This window comes from Phyllobates terribilis, unplaced genomic scaffold, assembly GCF_046119375.1.
Source record: "Phyllobates terribilis strain yellow unplaced genomic scaffold, ASM4611937v1 Scaffold_1__5_contigs__length_1240528914, whole genome shotgun sequence".
Lineage (NCBI taxonomy): Eukaryota > Metazoa > Chordata > Amphibia > Anura > Dendrobatidae > Phyllobates > Phyllobates terribilis.
Window position 1 is genome coordinate 721241894 of NW_027362761.1, and position 17192 is coordinate 721259085.

The 17192-nt window shown below is 47.3% G+C and overlaps 1 protein-coding gene across 13 annotated transcripts in view; it reads right to left on the reverse strand.

Moving 5' to 3' along the window:
* ADGRL3 (adhesion G protein-coupled receptor L3) overlaps window positions 1-10359 on the reverse strand; it is a 1088292-nt gene extending 1077933 nt beyond the window's left edge. For 10 of the 13 annotated variants that reach the window (XM_073686326.1, XM_073686314.1, XM_073686318.1 and 7 more), the window contains exon 1: window positions 9453-10359. The gene's annotated coding sequence lies outside the window, so the exon portion shown is untranslated. The remainder of the gene's footprint in view (window positions 1-9452) is intronic. The other 3 variants (XM_073686323.1, XM_073686322.1, XM_073686325.1) reach the window with 1 other exon arrangement.
* Between the last annotated feature and the right edge of the window lie 6833 nt (window positions 10360-17192).

Consider the following 17192-nt stretch of genomic DNA (forward strand, 5'->3'; position numbering starts at 1 on the left):
TTCATCTGAAAAATGTGAAAGATGTTGTACTGCTTTATCCCAAGCTGAGCACCATTATATCTGGCAATCCGCTAGTTATGTTTGCCTGAATTGCATTCCTGGAGGGTGTGTTAGCAGTGCCAGCAATTCTGCCTTATTTTTCATCTGAAAAATGGAAGTGACTAGTGCCTGCTGTCATTTTTTTACAATTAGACTCTCGGTATGTAAAATGCTGTCGTTTTTACCTCACCAAAACAAAGTCTCCCTAAAAATAATTTTTATTTTTCATTAAAGTTTTTGTCAGGGATTTAACTTTTAATTGGTTACAAGACTGCAGTGGTACAAATTGACAAGATACAAATACACACCCTCCCCAGGTCCAGTATTGGCTCTCCACTGCTGAGTATTGGTGTGTTTGTGATTTTCTACCTCTGCAGTCCTATTACCAATTAAAAGTTAAATGCGGACAACCCCTTTAACCTTTTCCCAGTGCAGTTATTTTTTTCTTCACTTTTAGTTTTTTTATCCCCCATTCTCCAAGAGCCTTAACTTTTCATCTTTTTCCATCAACATAGCCATTTTGGGGTCTGGTCCAGAGCCTGGATTCATTTTAGGGGTCTTGTCTGGGATCAGAATTAGTTTTGAGGTCAGGTATGGAGTAGAAATTAATTTGGGGATCTGATATGAATTCTGGATTAAATTTAGGGGCCTGTGGTCTAAATTAATTCTGGGGTCAGGAATTCTTTTGAGGTCTGGTCTGCGGCTTGATGCTACCTCCATCCTGTATTTTCTACTTAAGTGGCCGAATTTATGTGAGGTGCTAATGCTCCTGGAATTACATGCTCACAGCATGCGCTGATCTGCTGTCACGTCATATAAATCAAATAAGAACTTACACTGGGTAATATTCTGTGTGAATACTGGTACATGGTTTCTTGGTGTCCATTTATTGCCCAGGGGCACATACAGGACCTAGTGTACTTCACAACTCTCTTTATGGTAGGCCTGCTGAATGTGCATTCACTGAGTGAAAATATGGTTACCGTACTTGGTACTTCATGGAAAAAGCAATTGTGATCGCTCCTACAGATTTCTTAAAATTAAAAAATATTCTGATCTGTCTACATGAGCACCAATAACCAACAAAACACACATAGTGTATCCAGTCACTGTCGCTGCCTCAGACTATGTTCTCTGTAGTCTCTGGTGGCCCAGCGGTCACTGCAATCCTTCAAAATCTAGAAGATCTACTTGTAATTTCTGAAGGTTCAAAGGCCGGCATGTTATCCTTCCATATGACTATAATACAGAAGAAATGATACGCTACTATATAGCTCCTCCTAGGGAAGGATGTCCACCTATGAATACTGTAAGTACAGAATTGTTGGGGCTGTAGAGAAGCCACCTGATCCTGTTTGTCAGACAATCCCTACATGTGTCACAGCTGTGTAACAACCGCGGCGGCTGCAACTGAAATGCCGAGCACGCCAAAACTACTCGGCGAGTACCCGAGCGTGCTCGTTTAAAGGGTTAAATGAGCACGCTCGCTTCTCACTAGTCTTGAAGCTATTTAATGTCTTAAGCCCCCTACATATAATAAAGTAACACCCTTTAGTGCCTTTCATGTGGCATTAAAGGGTGTTTAGCCTTAACTTATTAAATAAACAATTTTTTTTTAAAAATGACGTGGGGTCCCCCCTATTTTTAATAACCAGCGCAGGGAGACCCAGCATCTCTAATGGTAACTGTAGTCACTACCCGGCGCCTGTGAATAGCAGTCACTTTACTGCTATTCAATCGCCGGAGACAGAATCGGGGAACGTGGATTACATCGGACCTGCCTGGCAACATTTTGGGTAATAAATTGGTGAACGAAGGAGTGTCTATTGTCTTTTATTTCTTTCTTTTTATGTTTTTCAGGTATCCATTTCTGGACTATTTTGGATTCGGTGGATTACTGCGGACTGCATGGGATTTTTTTTTTTCAATAAATTTGTGAACAAGGGATAGTATGGGGGAGTCTTTACTCAAATAAAGTGTTTTTTTTCTGTGTTTATTTTTTGATTACTGGGTTAGTAGTGTGGATGTCTGATAGACACCTCTCCATTATTAACCCCAGGGGTTGATGGCAGCTGGGATTTTTGACAAATCACAGCTGTCATCAACCCCAACTACCATTTTCCCGATTGCCACCTAATGAGGCCAATCAGGAAGAGCCGGGCAAAGAGCCAGAATTGGGTTATCTCACGTGATACTCCAATTCTGGGGTGGTTGCGGGCTTGTATTTTTAGGCTGAGAAGGGCCCAATAACCAGGTAGTTTCCCAGCCTGATATAAGCCCCAGCTGTCTGCTTTACCTTTGCTGGCTATCAAAAATAAGGGGGACCCCATGTCGTTGTTTTTTTTCTTAATTATTTATTTTTTTAATAGGTTAAATAAGGCTACACATCCTTTAGTGCCACATGAAAGGCACTAAAGGGTGCAAGCTTATTATATGTAGGGGGCTTGTGAAATTATATATGTACAGGATATCTATATATTCAATTTACGTATTCTATCTATCTATTTATTGTCTATCTCTAATATATCTAATATCTTTCTATCACCTATCTATATCTGTATACAGGATTGCTTTATTAGGTTTGCAAACTAGCTTTAAATTACATAGAGAATTACAGTATGTAAAAGATGATGTTAAAAATGCATTGCATTCGGACTGCATGCGCAAGTCATACGGAAGTTATACAGATGCTAGGTGAGGAAAATCACATTGTACTCATATGACACTCGTCCAACTTTTCAGGAGCAACATCGAAGAGATTTTTTATATGTGAATGTGAGCAAGGCCTTAAACTCATTGGCAAAAATTTTGAGACTGACACAAATTTTGCTTTTCCCAAGGTTTGCTGCTTCAGTAATTTTAGATCTTGTAGTCAGATGATTCTATCGTCACTAAAGTAAAAGTATCAGCATTTCATAAGGTTTTACACTTTTATTGACAAATACATCAAGTTTATGTAAAGACTCATTATTTACAGTGTTGTCCCTTATTTTTCAAGACTTCTACCCTTCCCCCTGACATGTTGGGTATCGGCTTCTTGGCCAAATCCTGACTGATGACAACTCATTCTTGCCTAATCGGTGCTTGGAGTTTATCATAATGTCTGTTTTTGTTTATCCGGCTGCTTTTTGGGACTCGACCAATCTGATCTGGGGACTTTTCTGGCCATTATCCCAAAATGTCAATGTTTTGTTCTCAGAGCCACTCAGTATGTACATTGTGGATAGACAGTGAGCTGCTTATCACAGGAGGGGGCATTGCTGGACTAGTATAGTCCGGCAATGCTAATCTCTTCATGATAAATCCTTCACAGTTAGTAAATAACAGCATGCACTTTCACAAGTGACACATCCCTGAATTCTGTGTTTCAGCCTCTCCCGCTGACTTCAGATTACATAACAAAAACCTGCTGACAGATTCCCTTTAAAGCACAATGTCACACTGTCCTTGATGTTTTTCTTATGAAGAAGTGACATCTTTGCTGTCTTTCTTGACACAAGGCCAGCCTGCAAAAGGCTTCACCTCAATGTGTCTGCAGATGCACTGACACATGCTTTCTGACATTACTAATAGTGATTAAAAAATCCCGTAACTGAATCATCTGTAGGAGATAGTCCTGGTACTTGCTTGACTGTCTTGGGTGCCATGTAGCAACTGAACCTCAACTGAACCTCAAATGAACCTCTCGCTTTGAAGTTCTTAATGGTCTTATAGATAGTTGACTTAAGGGCAATTTTACAAGCAGCAATGTCCTTACTTGTAAAGCCCTTTTGATGCAAAGTAAGACAATGATTTCAAACATCAGTCCGCTTTTAAAGCAACCAGTCTGCTCATATAATTCATTTAGCATGACAGAGATATCAGATGCCTTGTCAATGTTAACACTTTCTCCTGCGCTAATGAGAAGCTCCTTACAATGATGTAAGAAGGTCATTTTGTAGTAGGGCTGAAAAATCTGTGGAAATTGGGTTGTTGTGATTAATTTAATTTTCATGTATTTGCAATTTTTTTGTAATTCATCTGATTACTCTTCCTAACAATATATAGATAATGCAAATTGCCACTATAAACAGTGAAACAGCAAACTTTGTGAAAATCAAAATCTCTGTCAGTCTCAAAACTTTGAGCCATAACAATATATGCAAGTTTTTTTACTGAGTTTCTTTTACGTGGATTTGGGAGTGAATTCTGCCCCAAAGTCCTTATGAAAAACCGCTTCAAGTACTTTTTTTTTTTTTTGTTTTCAAGGGGAAAACACACCTCTAACGCACACAGTGCTATTTTTTATGTGGATAAACAACATGTCAATTCCAAAACACCATATCTATGTCTAATAACCCGATACTAAATACAGTGGGGAAAATAAGTATTTGATACGCTGCCAAATTTGCTAATTCAGACAAAGAATGGAGAGGTCTGTAATTTTTAACATAGGTACACTTCAACTGTGAGAGATAGAATCTAAAAATAAAAAACAGCAAATCACATTGCATGATTTTTAAAAAATGTAATTGCATTTTATTGCATGAAATAAGTATTTGATTTGATCACCTACCAACCAGCAAGAATTCTGTCTCTAACAGACCTGTTAGTTTTTGTTTAAGAAGCCCTCCTACTCTGCACTCATTACCTGTATTAATTGCACCTTTTTGAACTCGTTACCTGTATAGAAGACACCTGACCACACACTCAATCACACGCCAACCTCTCCACCATGGCCAAGACCAAAGAGCTGTCTAAGGACACCAGGGACAAAATCGTAGACCTGTACAAGGCTGGGATGGGCTATAGGACAATAGGCAAGCAGCTTGGTGAGAAGGCAACAACTGTTGGCACAATTATTCGAAAATGGAAGAAATGCAAGATGACTGTTAATCTTCCTCGTTTTGGGGCTCCATGCAAGATCTCGCCTTGTGGGGTAAGGATGATTCTCAGAAAGGTCAGGAATCAGCCCAGAACTACACTGGAGAACCAGATCAATGATCTGAAGAGAGCTGGGACCACAGTCTCAAACATTACCCTTAGTAATATACTACGCCGTCATGGATTAAAATCCGGCAGGGCACGCAAGGTTCCCCCGCTCACGCCAGCACATGTCCAGGCCCATTTGAAGTTTGCCAATGACCATCTGGATGATCCACAGGAGGCATGGAAGAAGATCATGTGGTCAGATGAGACCAAAATAGAACTTTTTGGTATCAATTCCACTCGCCTTGTTTGGAGGAATTAGAAGGATGAGTACAACCCCAAGAACACAGTCCCAACCGTGAAGCATGGTGGGGGAAAAATCATACTTTGGGTGTGCTTTTCTGCAAAGGGGGCAGGACGACTGCACTGTATTTAAGGGAGGATGGATGGGGTCATGTATCGCAAGATTTTGGATAATAACCTCCTTCCCTCAGTAAGAGCATTGAAGATGGGTCGCGGCTGGGTTTTCCAGCATGACAATGACCTGAAACACACAGCCAGGGCAACTAAGGAGTGGCTCTGTAAGAAGCATTTCAAGGTCTTGGAGTGGCCTAGCCAGTCTCCAGACCTGAACCCAATAGAAAATCTTTGGAGGGAGCTGAAACTCAATGTTGCCCAGTGACAGCCCCGAAACCTGAAAGATCTGGAGAAGATCTGTATGGAGGAGTGGGCCAAAATCCCTGCTGTGTGCAAACTTGGTCAAGAACTGCTGGAAACGTCTGACCTCTGTAATTGCAAACAAAGGTTTCTGGACCAAATATCAAGTTGTTTTTCTACTGTATTAAATACTTATTTCATGCAAGAAAATACTAATTAATTATGTAAAAATCATACAATGTGATTTTCTGGATTGTGTTTTAAGATTCTGTCTCTCACAGGTGAAGTGTACCTACGATAAAAACTACAGACCTCTCCATTCTTTGTAGGTGGGAGAACGTGCAAAATAAGCAGTGTATCAAATACTTATTTTCCCCACTGTAGATTTTTTTTAAGCATTATTTTTGTGCCGTTTTTAGCCAGAAAAATAGATTAAAATACTCTTAGTAGTTCACACAGAGTTTTAGGACATAGATTTTTCTGCCAAGTTTATGAAGTCCAGATTTTTACGTGTGTTTTTTGTGAATAGCATGTTTTTTCTGCTTGTAATTCAGTCAGTTGACAAAATTGAGGGCTATTTTTGTTTTCGCAGAATCGCCTCAAGAATTGACATGTTACAGCTTTTTCTAGACTGAAAAAAAAAACATGTGGAAAAAAACAGTACCTGTGAGTTTTTCAAGTAAAATCAATAGGAAACTTTAAGGGTATGTTCACACTGTGTCTTTTTTCGCCATTTATTGATCTCCAAAAATTTCTGGAAAAAGCATTCGCAAAATACTCAAGATTTGTCTTATTTGTTTCTATGAAAAAATGACTTGCTGTCCATATATTCAGGCTTTTGAGTGTCATGCAAATGAAAATGGAAAAAACGCTTCAGGAAACAAATAAAAGATGCAAATAAAAACTGCTCAAAATTACAAAATGCCAAGAGAACGCTAGAAAAAAGGAGCGATTCCTGAAGTGCCTTCTGCTTAAACAACGGATGTTTGGACCACTAAAAAAAGCGTAGTGTGAACATACCCTAAAAGTTTTTTTGTATGCATTTGGGAGTAGAATCAACGTACTGAAAAACTTTGTGTGAGCATACCCTAAGGGCTTATTCAGACAAGTTCCACGCATGGTCTATAGAGATGTTCACATCTGGGTTTTTTTGTGGATGGAGTAGTCCGCCCCAAATCATGAAGACATGTATGGTTTTGATCCGAGTCTCGAATCAATCTTACCAATGAAATTCTAGGTCCATGAAAAAAAAAATTTTTGACATCCAAGAGAACCTGAGTGTAACAACTGAAGCACTTACCCAACTGATTAAACTCTGACCAAAAACATTCAGGAAACTCAGACCGTTTTTGCATAAGAGAAAAACCAGTGACATGTGAAGGACCCGTAAGGGTGAGTCCACATTCTGTTTCTGCCACACATTTGTGACTCCATCGAGGGTTCTGTCTAAACCCCTGAAAAACGGAATTCGGACGTGCCATAGACTTTATGAAAGAGTCCAAAACATGCAACTTTAGACTCTTAAGTTTTTTGTCTTCTCTTTCTTTGAAGTCAAAAACAAGTCCTTTGCGTTAATGCTTCCAACATTATGGATGCGGACAGAAAAAGCTCAAATGAAGACCAACGTTGTATGTTCTCAAAGTCTAAGGCTCTGATGTGGTCCATATCCCGTTTTTCAGGGATTCCGACAGAACCCCTAATAGAGCTGTAAACGTGTGGCAGAAACGTGATGTGAACATACTCTCAGCCAGAAATATAGTGGTAGTATAGGGGTTTTTCATATTTCTCATTCATTTTTAATTTGGTTCTGATGGTGGCTCAAAAAACTGCAAGTTAATTTCAGACTTAGTCTACGGTCACACTATGAGTATTTAGTCCGTATTAGCGCAGTATTTGTAAGCCAAAACCAGGAGTTGGTGATAAATCCATAAGTGGTGACGTGTTTCTATTATACTTTTCCTCTGATTGCTCCACTCCTGATACTGAGGTGAAATACTGACCAAATACTGAACGTGTGAAAGTGGCCTTACTGTATTTTCTCCATTAAGGTATGGTCAATGGGTGATTTTTTTAACTTTTTTTTTTTTGTTGTATTTGGACTAAATCTGCATGAAATCATCTCACAAACTGTTGTCAGCAAGAAACCTGCATTGCAGACCATATAGCAGTGTTTTTTTTCGGCCACGGATATGAAATCCGTAAAAAAAATAATCGAATTGTCATTTGGAGAAATGTTAAAAAGTTTAATGTCACTTGAACGAGACTAACCCAAGTGTTAACTCACAACAGATCAGTCTGCGAATCCATGGCAGAAATCCCAGGACCAGCATCAGATTTCTGCTGCGGATTCTCTTGGATTTCTACACCTAAAGTCCTTGTAAACATAGCTCTAAAAGTGAACATAGCTCTAAAGGAGAGGCAGAAATAATGAGTGTGGAAGCAGGACAGGTATCAATCAGTATAGGTAAAGGTGGCTTTCCAGAGCGTTCAGCAGCATCATTCAGATAATCTTCCCTGTGTGAAGACCTGCGCTGGAGATTACCTTCACCCAAGATGGATAGCAACAGTATACACCGTGCATGATGATGCATGAAAGAACGCAAGGTTTTGTTGCTATGCTTAAGGTGGTAAGACGAGAAGACTACGGACATTTCTAAGAATTTATTCTGGAGGCAACTTTTCAGATGATTGATCTACAGGCACATTTTAGGGGACCACCCATAATGGGGAGTTACAAAATATAGCACATCTCCATCCTGATCCCTCTTGCCCCAATCCTCCTCTCCTTCCTTACCCCCTTGTCTTGTGATATGCATCCCCCCCCCCCCCTCCTTCTTTTTTCTTCTCATGTTACAAACTGAATCGAACATCTTAAGTGTTTTGAACAATGATGACATTACTTTGGGTCTTGTACCTGAGTTTGTTATATTATTAATGTAAAAAACAATAACATTAACAGCTCAAAATATATAAATATACATATAAAATATTTGTATTTTTATTGTTTTTTATAATATTAATATAACATTACATATATTGGTGTATATATATATGTATCACGTTATATTAATATTATAAAAAACAATAAAAATAAAAATATTTTTAGCTGTTAGTTTTATTTTTTACATTATTATTACAAACTTTTATATATACTAATATATATATATATATAGATGTATATATACATACAGAATATATATAATTGTCCAGTCTTTATAGAAATTGGCAGGGGCCTAGATAACGAAGGTGGGGGTGAGAGGGTGGACAAGCCACTACATCATGGCCAAGATATCTTGATACAAGGCTTATCTTCAGGTGATGCAAAGTCTGATCCGATGGCAAATTGTCCCAATTTCGGAGCAGAACTCTGGGCTTTCAGCTGGTAGTCAGCACTGCTAGCCTATTCCATGGGCATCCATCTGTACCGTCTCCTCCACATGACGGACACCCCAGACAGGTGCAAGCAGCGTCCATCAGATTCCACATCGCTCCTCAATATTTAGAAATCTATGGACTAAACAGGAAGCGATTTATTTCCCTAATAAAACCCTGGCCCCAGCCATAATTTGGTGTAACATTGGCGGCTGAACAGCCCTCTGCCCTCCCACATTCTTTATCACTACAGTGCAGATAAAAAGTGGGAGGTGTGATGATGACAACAAGCTCTATAGTAACACAAGGCAGACAAAGAATAGCAAATGACTGCTGGAACATCAGCCACCCAAGCCTGGGCTAGTAACCCCACACATAGCCAGCTGCAAGAGGTGCAGAGCAGTGCTTTACTGCCTCATCAATGAATGACAGGCAGAGGGGAAGATGGAAATGGGGAAGGCTTGTGATGTCATTACCTTGTGGGGAAGCATTGCAGCTTAGGAATGGATGCCAAGGTGTCGATCATGCCCAGCCATACATCCACCAGGGCGGGTGTGATGGAAGCCACAACGATAGCCGCAGGCAGGAGCGGCAGCTGCTATGGCTGCAGATGAAGAAGCTGCGATCACCGGGCTGCTGCGATCCCCAAGCTGCCTCGATCACCAGGTTGCTGCGATCCCCAAGCTGCCTCGATCACCAGGCTGCTGCGATCCCCAAGCTGCCTCGATCACCAGGGTGCTGCGATCCCCAGGCTGCCTCGATTACCAGGCTGCTGCGATCCCCAAGCAACCTCGATCACCAGGCTGCTGCGATCCCCAGGCTGCCTCGATCACCAGGCTGCTGCGATCCCCAGGCTGCCTCGATCACCAGGCTGCTGCGATCCCCAGGCTGCTGATGCTCAGGGCCGCTCTCTTCTTCTTCTTCCCTCCGATGACAGTGATAAAAGGGAAATCAGGACGGCAGAGAGAGCATCATGAAGCCAGAGGGGGACACCACTGCAGCGATGCCATGAATGGAGGCAGACATGGATTCCGGGAGCCTTTGTCTATTGGCAGCTGGCTGGAGATGCGGAATATGCCCAGGTCTGTAGCCCACCTAGCGATCCTGCGCTTTCATTGTCACGATGCTTCGCCCAGATGTCGTGATTGGCTTCACAAACCATCATCCGCCTGTCACTGCTGGAATACGCCACTAGCCATTGCTAAGCCTGGGAAAGGAGCGATCTTTGCCTTCTCGCCCGGCTCCCAATGACAATTTAACGAGAAGCCATATATTAGGGAAGAAATTCAGCTGATCCAGCCTAGCGAAGGCAAACGAGCAGAAGCCTGCAGCTAACCTGTCACAAGAAAGACAGAATAAGCACAGAGGGAGGGGGAGGGGAAGCGGGATGTCAGGAGTGAGCAGCAGCGCCACCTAGCACGCAGCCACTGCACTGAACATGCGAGCCAGCTTCATCACGCTGCTAATCACAGCGGGCGGCGCGGACGGCGCATGCGTGCCGCGTTGTTTCCCAGACAGAGCTCCACTGTCACGGACCTGGGCACAGGCAGCACTAGCGGCGGAGCAAGTCATCACGGGGAGCAGGGCAGGAGAGGATGCTGCTGGAGAGGATGCAGGAAATGATGCAAGAGAGGATGCTGCAGGAGAGGATGCTGCTGGAGAGGATGCAGGAGAGGATGCTGCAGGAGAGGATGCAGGAGATGCTGCTGCTGAAGAGGATGATGCAGGAGAGGATGCTATAGGAGATGATGCAGGAGAGGATGCTGCAGGAGATGACGATGCAGGAGAGGATGCTGCAGGAGATGCTGCTGCAGGAGAGAATGATGCAGGAGAGGATGCTATAGGAGATGATGCAGGAGAGGATGCTATAGGACAGTGCTGGCGAACCTATGGCACGCGTGCCAAAGGGGGCACGCAGAGCCCTCCCTAAGCCCTCCATTATACAATATATGTACTTTTTACCTTTTGTGTCTCCCCCCACTTCCTCATAGACTGTAAGCTCGCGAGCAGGGCCCTCACTCCTTTCGATATGAGATATGCTTATTCTGTATTGTCTGTATATGTGACGCGCCCCCTGGGACATATTCCTTTTTGAGGGGAATACCCGGCACCGGATCAGATGGGGGGTTGTAGTCTCCGAGCGGCTGTGACCCTGTCCCGTGCCCAGGGCGTCAAGCTCAGTGTGATGTGGCAGTTCTACAGATGTTACTAAAGTTCTTTTGTGTCGACTACGCCACCCGTTGTGATGCGGTCACTGTGGCCGCCGCTGCAGCAGGGTCCACTGAGGCTGATGGTGGGTGCGCAGCTTGGTGGGATAACCCCCAACAGGAGGGGTATAGCCTCAGAGGGGACAGGCGCAGAGGATGGGGGTTGTGGTGGTGTAGTGCAGACGGCAGTGAAGACAGAGTCGGGTTGTGCAGTTAAGGGTGTTTACTTACTGCAGATGTTGTACTGGTCACTCCAGCTGCGAGTGACCACCCGAGCCGTGCTGCGTCCACCAGGTCCTGGATCCAGCCAACCCCCAAACAAGTCCGGAGCGTGGCCCTGAGCTCTCCCTCTGTCCTTTCTTCAGCCGTCCCCACCAGTGATCCACCTAGGTCCAGCTCCCTCGGGCCTTCTGTTGGGACACCCTTGGCCCTGGGTTCCCTGACCCTTCATGTGGTGTGCCTTCGGGGTGAATGTGGTGGGTGACCGTGACAGACACTGCCCACGGTCTCCGGTCTCTGGCTGGGGATTGTTTTTACCCCCACCAGCTTGGGTTCCGGTACCCTGATGCTGACTCCTCACCCGGTGCTCTGATTTGGGTTCTTGGGTCCCTTCTCTTCTGTGCTCTGGGTCTTTCTCTTTTCTCCTCTCTCACTCTGGGTCTTTGTCTTTCTTCTCTCCTCTGCTCCTGACTTGTTCTCTGCAGCTGATCCTCTCTGCATCTGATCCTCTGCATCTGACTCTCTGCGTCTGACCCTGATTCTAGTTGGTGCCCACCTTATATACACCCTCTATGTGTGAGCTCAGGTGACCAGCACCCAATGAGCTCCTAACTTTACCCAGGCTGCTCCCCCTATCTGCCCCTACACTACATGGGATGTACCACCCCCCTCCCACTCCAGCCAGGAACAGACTCGGTCGTACCTGCACATTTCTAAGTGGGAGTACCGTCGGCCTGTTCCTCGGAAATGGGATGTGTGTAGTGCATGCAGCCTACCGAGCTCAGTTCCACTCTCCATCCTTACCCGGGAGTGGAATATCACACCTCTGGGTTGAGGTGCAATACCCCTGTAGCAGCCGAATCCTCAGGGTGCTACATTCCCCCCTGGTAAATCACAGCACGTCCTCGGGCTGCAAGACATAAAACACCAAACATACATTTTTTTTTCATAAACATAAACATATAAAACATCATATAAAACTTTTCATATAAACATTCTTCTTGTTTCAGGTTCCTCCTCCGGACACTGTGCACCGTGTGTCCGGGAAAAGTGCGACAGTCTCTTAGAAAATCTGGTTTTCTATAAAACCGGTAGGGGGCGCTTTAGGACGCGCAACTATTTACAGGGGAAGTTGGCCGCTCTCAGTCCTCGGCCAGGTAGAGGGAAGGGAATGGCTGCTCACAGTCCTCGGTCAGTGGGATTTAGGGGTTAAACGGGTAAACAGTTCACACTTGCTGGTCCCAACGGGGACTATATTTAGCAACAGTTACAGTTTCAGTTTACTGTTTCAGTTTACTGTGCCCCGACGGGCAACTATATACAGCTCCTACTTCGCTGTACTCAACGACGGCGTCCTCCTGCTCTTTCTTTATTGTTACCTTTGGCTCTAGTTTCAGACCCGTTCGGGCACGTATGCTGGGCAAACAGATCTTCTCCCAGATGCGGCACTTTAGGTTTTATGGGCGCGGTGGTGGTGGCGCCCGGGATGCCCGGGCCTTGCGGCCAGGCCTGGGGTATCTGGAAAGTGAAGGGCACCGTAAGGACGGCGGCGCCCTGGGCTACTTGGCCCTGCGACCAGGCCGGGGGCTCCGCGGAGGTAGGGGGCGCTGTTGGTATTGCGGCACCCGGGGGTACTAGGCCTTGCGACCAGGCTGGTGGTAATTCCTGCTTTGTCACGCTCCGGATCGAGGCGCGTGACGTCACAGGGGTCGCTGCGGCGGCTTCCGGTCGGGGCCTAGTCCATAGCGGTGACGTGGCGGCTACGGGCACAGCAGGGGGACTTTCGGGCTCTGCGACGGGGAGCTGGGGCAGGTGAGCGGTGTCACGGCTTGGGGTATAGGCGTCCCCTTTACCTGCCTCCATGCGTTCGGCTCCCTCCTCGGCGCCGTCTCCGGCCTTGGGTCCTCCCGCGCCATCCTCAGAGGCGGTCTGCTTCCTCTTCCAGGGTAGCGTGCTCCGTTGACTGGTCTCTGCTTGCTGGGCCATCTCCCGGCTCCACTCCGCCAGTATCTCACGCTGTACCCGGGCCATCCTCCGTGCGAGGCCCTCCAGGGCAGTTTGTGCACACTCCCGGTCTCGGGGGAGCTGCGCTAAGATCTCTGCTAGACCTAGCGGGGTTGTGGACTCTAGCAGGCTCCTGACCATCGGGTCGGTGCTGCTCTGCTCTGCTTCCGGCAGGCTCCTGGCCAGCGGGCCGGTGCTGCTCTGCCCTCCTTCCTCGGTCTCTAGCAGACTCCTGGCCAGCGGGCCGGTGCTGTTCTGCTTTCTCTCCATCTCCGGGTGAGCTCCTCCGCTACTCCTCGTTAGACCTCTTGCCTCCGGGTCCGCTCGCTCCAGACTGCTCCAAGCGACACCCATCTTTTCTCTCCTCTTTCGTCTCCTCCCACTTCGAGGGCGGTCCCGGGGCAACTCGGTGACTGTCAGCTCCAGGGGGAGTTCTTTCACGCTGACAGACACCTCCAGCATCACAGTCTCTGTTGGTGGGGGCGGTTTCCACTTTTGGCGCCATTTTCTGTCCTGGCCCACGATGGGAGGTGGCCTCTTGCCCTCCTTTGGCACGCCCATAATGGCGTCCGCTGCTCTTCCAAGGCGGGAAATCTGCGGTTTTGGCGGGAAGCGTCGCCCAGTGGCGGGAAACTCTGCAGATGGCGGGAACAAGCTGGAAATGGCGGACAATCGGCGGGAAACGACTGGTGATGGGGTCCGATGGCGGGGACCCTCCGGAACCGGCGGGAGACTTCTTTCTGAGGTAAACTTGCACTTTTCTTCAGGCACGCAGTACCCGGGTGTTGCGGGCACGTAATCCTGCCGACTACGCCAAAGTTGACGCGCCCCCTGGGACATATTCCTTTTTGAGGGGAATACCCGGCACCGGATCAGATGGGGGGTTGTAGTCTCCGAGCGGCTGTGACCCGGTCCCGTGCCCAGGGCGTCAAGCTCAGTGTGATGTGGCAGTTCTACAGATGTTACTAAAGTTCTTTTGTGTCGACTACGCCACCCGTTGTGATGCGGTCACTGTGGCCGCCGCTGCAGCAGGGTCCGCTGAGGCTGATGGTGGGTGCGCAGCTTGGTGGGATAACCCCCAACGGGAGGGGTATAGCCTCAGAGGGGACAGGCGCAGAGGATGGGGGTTGTGGTGGTGTAGTGCAGACGGCAGTGAAGACAGAGTCGGGTTGTGCAGTTAAGGGTGTTTACTTACTGCAGATGTTGTACTGGTCACTCCAGCTGCGAGTGACCACCCGAGCCGTGCTGCGTCCACCAGGTCCTGGATCCAGCCAACCCCCAAACAAGTCCGGAGCGTGGCCCTGAGCTCTCCCTCTGTCCTTTCTTCAGCCGTCCCCACCAGTGATCCACCTAGGTCCAGCTCCCTCGGGCCTTCTGTTGGGACACCCTTGGCCCTGGGTTCCCTGACCCTTCATGTGGTGTGCCTTCGGGGTGAATGTGGTGGGTGACCGTGACAGACACTGCCCACGGTCTCCGGTCTCTGGCTGGGGATTGTTTTTACCCCCACCAGCTTGGGTTCCGGTACCCTGATGCTGACTCCTCACCCGGTGCTCTGATTTGGGTTCTTGGGTCCCTTCTCTTCTGTGCTCTGGGTCTTTCTCTTTTCTCCTCTCTCACTCTGGGTCTTTGTCTTTCTTCTCTCCTCTGCTCCTGACTTGTTCTCTGCAGCTGATCCTCTCTGCATCTGATCCTCTGCATCTGACTCTCTGCGTCTGACCCTGATTCTAGTTGGTGCCCACCTTATATACACCCTCTATGTGTGAGCTCAGGTGACCAGCACCCAATGAGCTCCTAACTTTACCCAGGCTGCTCCCCCTATCTGCCCCTACACTACATGGGATGTACCACCCCCCTCCCACTCCAGCCAGGAACAGACTCGGTCGTACCTGCACATTTCTAAGTGGGAGTACCGTCGGCCTGTTCCTCGGAAATGGGATGTGTGTAGTGCATGCAGCCTACCGAGCTCAGTTCCACTCTCCATCCTTACCCGGGAGTGGAATATCACACCTCTGGGTTGAGGTGCAATACCCCTGTAGCAGCCGAATCCTCAGGGTGCTACATATGTCCCCCCTAAAATTTGTAAAGTGCTGCGGAATATGTTGGCGCTATAAAAATAAAAACTATTATTATTATTATTATTATTATTATTAAGGGCACGCGCCTTTTCCACAGCACTAGCTCTCCAGCCTACTTCACCTAGATGTGCATTCTCTGGCACACATCTAGCTGAAGTGTATTGCAGAGCACAAACTTACCAGACCCATGCGCTGCAATACACGCTGCCAGCAGCCGGTGTCAGCGTACAGGCGACTGGGCGCATGGCGGTGACGTCATGCCCCCATTGCTATAATGCTGGAGTCAGCTGCTGGCTACAGGAGAGGACGCAGCGCGGGAGAGGAAGGAAGGTGAGTAGGAGTGTTTATTATGGTTTTTTTTTTTGTATACGATGAACAGCGGCGCCAGCAGAATAGGGTGGAGGCAGCATTATACATGGATTGGGGGGGAGGCAGCATATATACATGGATTGGGGGGGGGGGAGGCAGCATATATACATGGATTGAGGGGGGGAAGGCAGCTTTATACATTGATTGGTGGGGAGGCAGCATATATACATGGATGGAGGGGGGGAGGCAGCATATATACATGGATTGAGGGGGGAAGGCTGCATATATACATGGATTGAGGGGGGGAAGGCAGCATATATACATGGATTTGGGGGGAGGAAGCATATATACATGAATTGGGGGGGAAGGCAGCATATATACATGGACTGAGGGGGGGAAGGTAGCATTATACATGGATTGGGGGGGAGCATAGGCGGATTATAATGAGAACGATCTGGGCTACCGCCCGGGGCCCCAAACGGGTAGGAGCGTGTGAGGGTGAGCGTCTGAGGTTGAGGGTGTGCGTCTGAGGGTGAGTGTTAGGAGGGCGGTTGCAAACAACTTTAATGGAACGCAACCGACCCCGGGGTCCGCAATGCAGCCTGGTGGGCTGCTGCCGAACACTTTCCGGGTGGAAAGGAAAGTGACAACTTAAATATTAAACCCTTCCGTGTTTCTCCACACAGGAACGGGTATAGCGGTACGCTCTATCTCCGTTAACTGCACGGGAGAAGAGCGTCCGGGATAGCACCTACTGAACTGATAAACCACTCCGTGTTAAAGCACACGGAGCGGGTTTCAGCGGTTCACACAATCTCCAAGAACCGCTGGGAGACGTGCGACCGGGGAAGAAGCAGTAGCCCTGTCTTCGATACAGGCGCTACGCAGTAGGAGATGGCGCTAGGATGCGTGTGTGACTACACGATGGGTACACGTGCCTCCAGCCGGTGTGCCACCGGACGGAAGGGTACTACACCACGTGGCTGACAGGCGATAGCCGTGGACAGGGCGTCTGCAGGCTGCTCGAGGTGTTAGGCGACCCCTTTGGCTGAGCCAGGCTGCAAGACGTAGCTACCTGCCTAAGCAAATCTAAGCCTGCCTGAGTGACCTGTGCTAATCAGCCGAGCGAACTCTGGCATCGGCAGGTCATGGAGAGAGCAGCTAGAGAGCACGTGGAATACACTCGTCCACACAACAGCAACACTTGCTAAAATGATCTGAGCGCGTTGCCATGTTTGTGGGCGGACCTTTTAAAGACTAAGCCCTGCCCACCGACGCGCCATTGGTGACGTTACCCGTGAACCAATCAGGCGGTGCCAGGTCACCGGGTCAAGTGGGTACCAGACCACCAATCATGATCCGCCAGGTCACGGACATGCTCAGTGCGGCAAATCCTGAACTT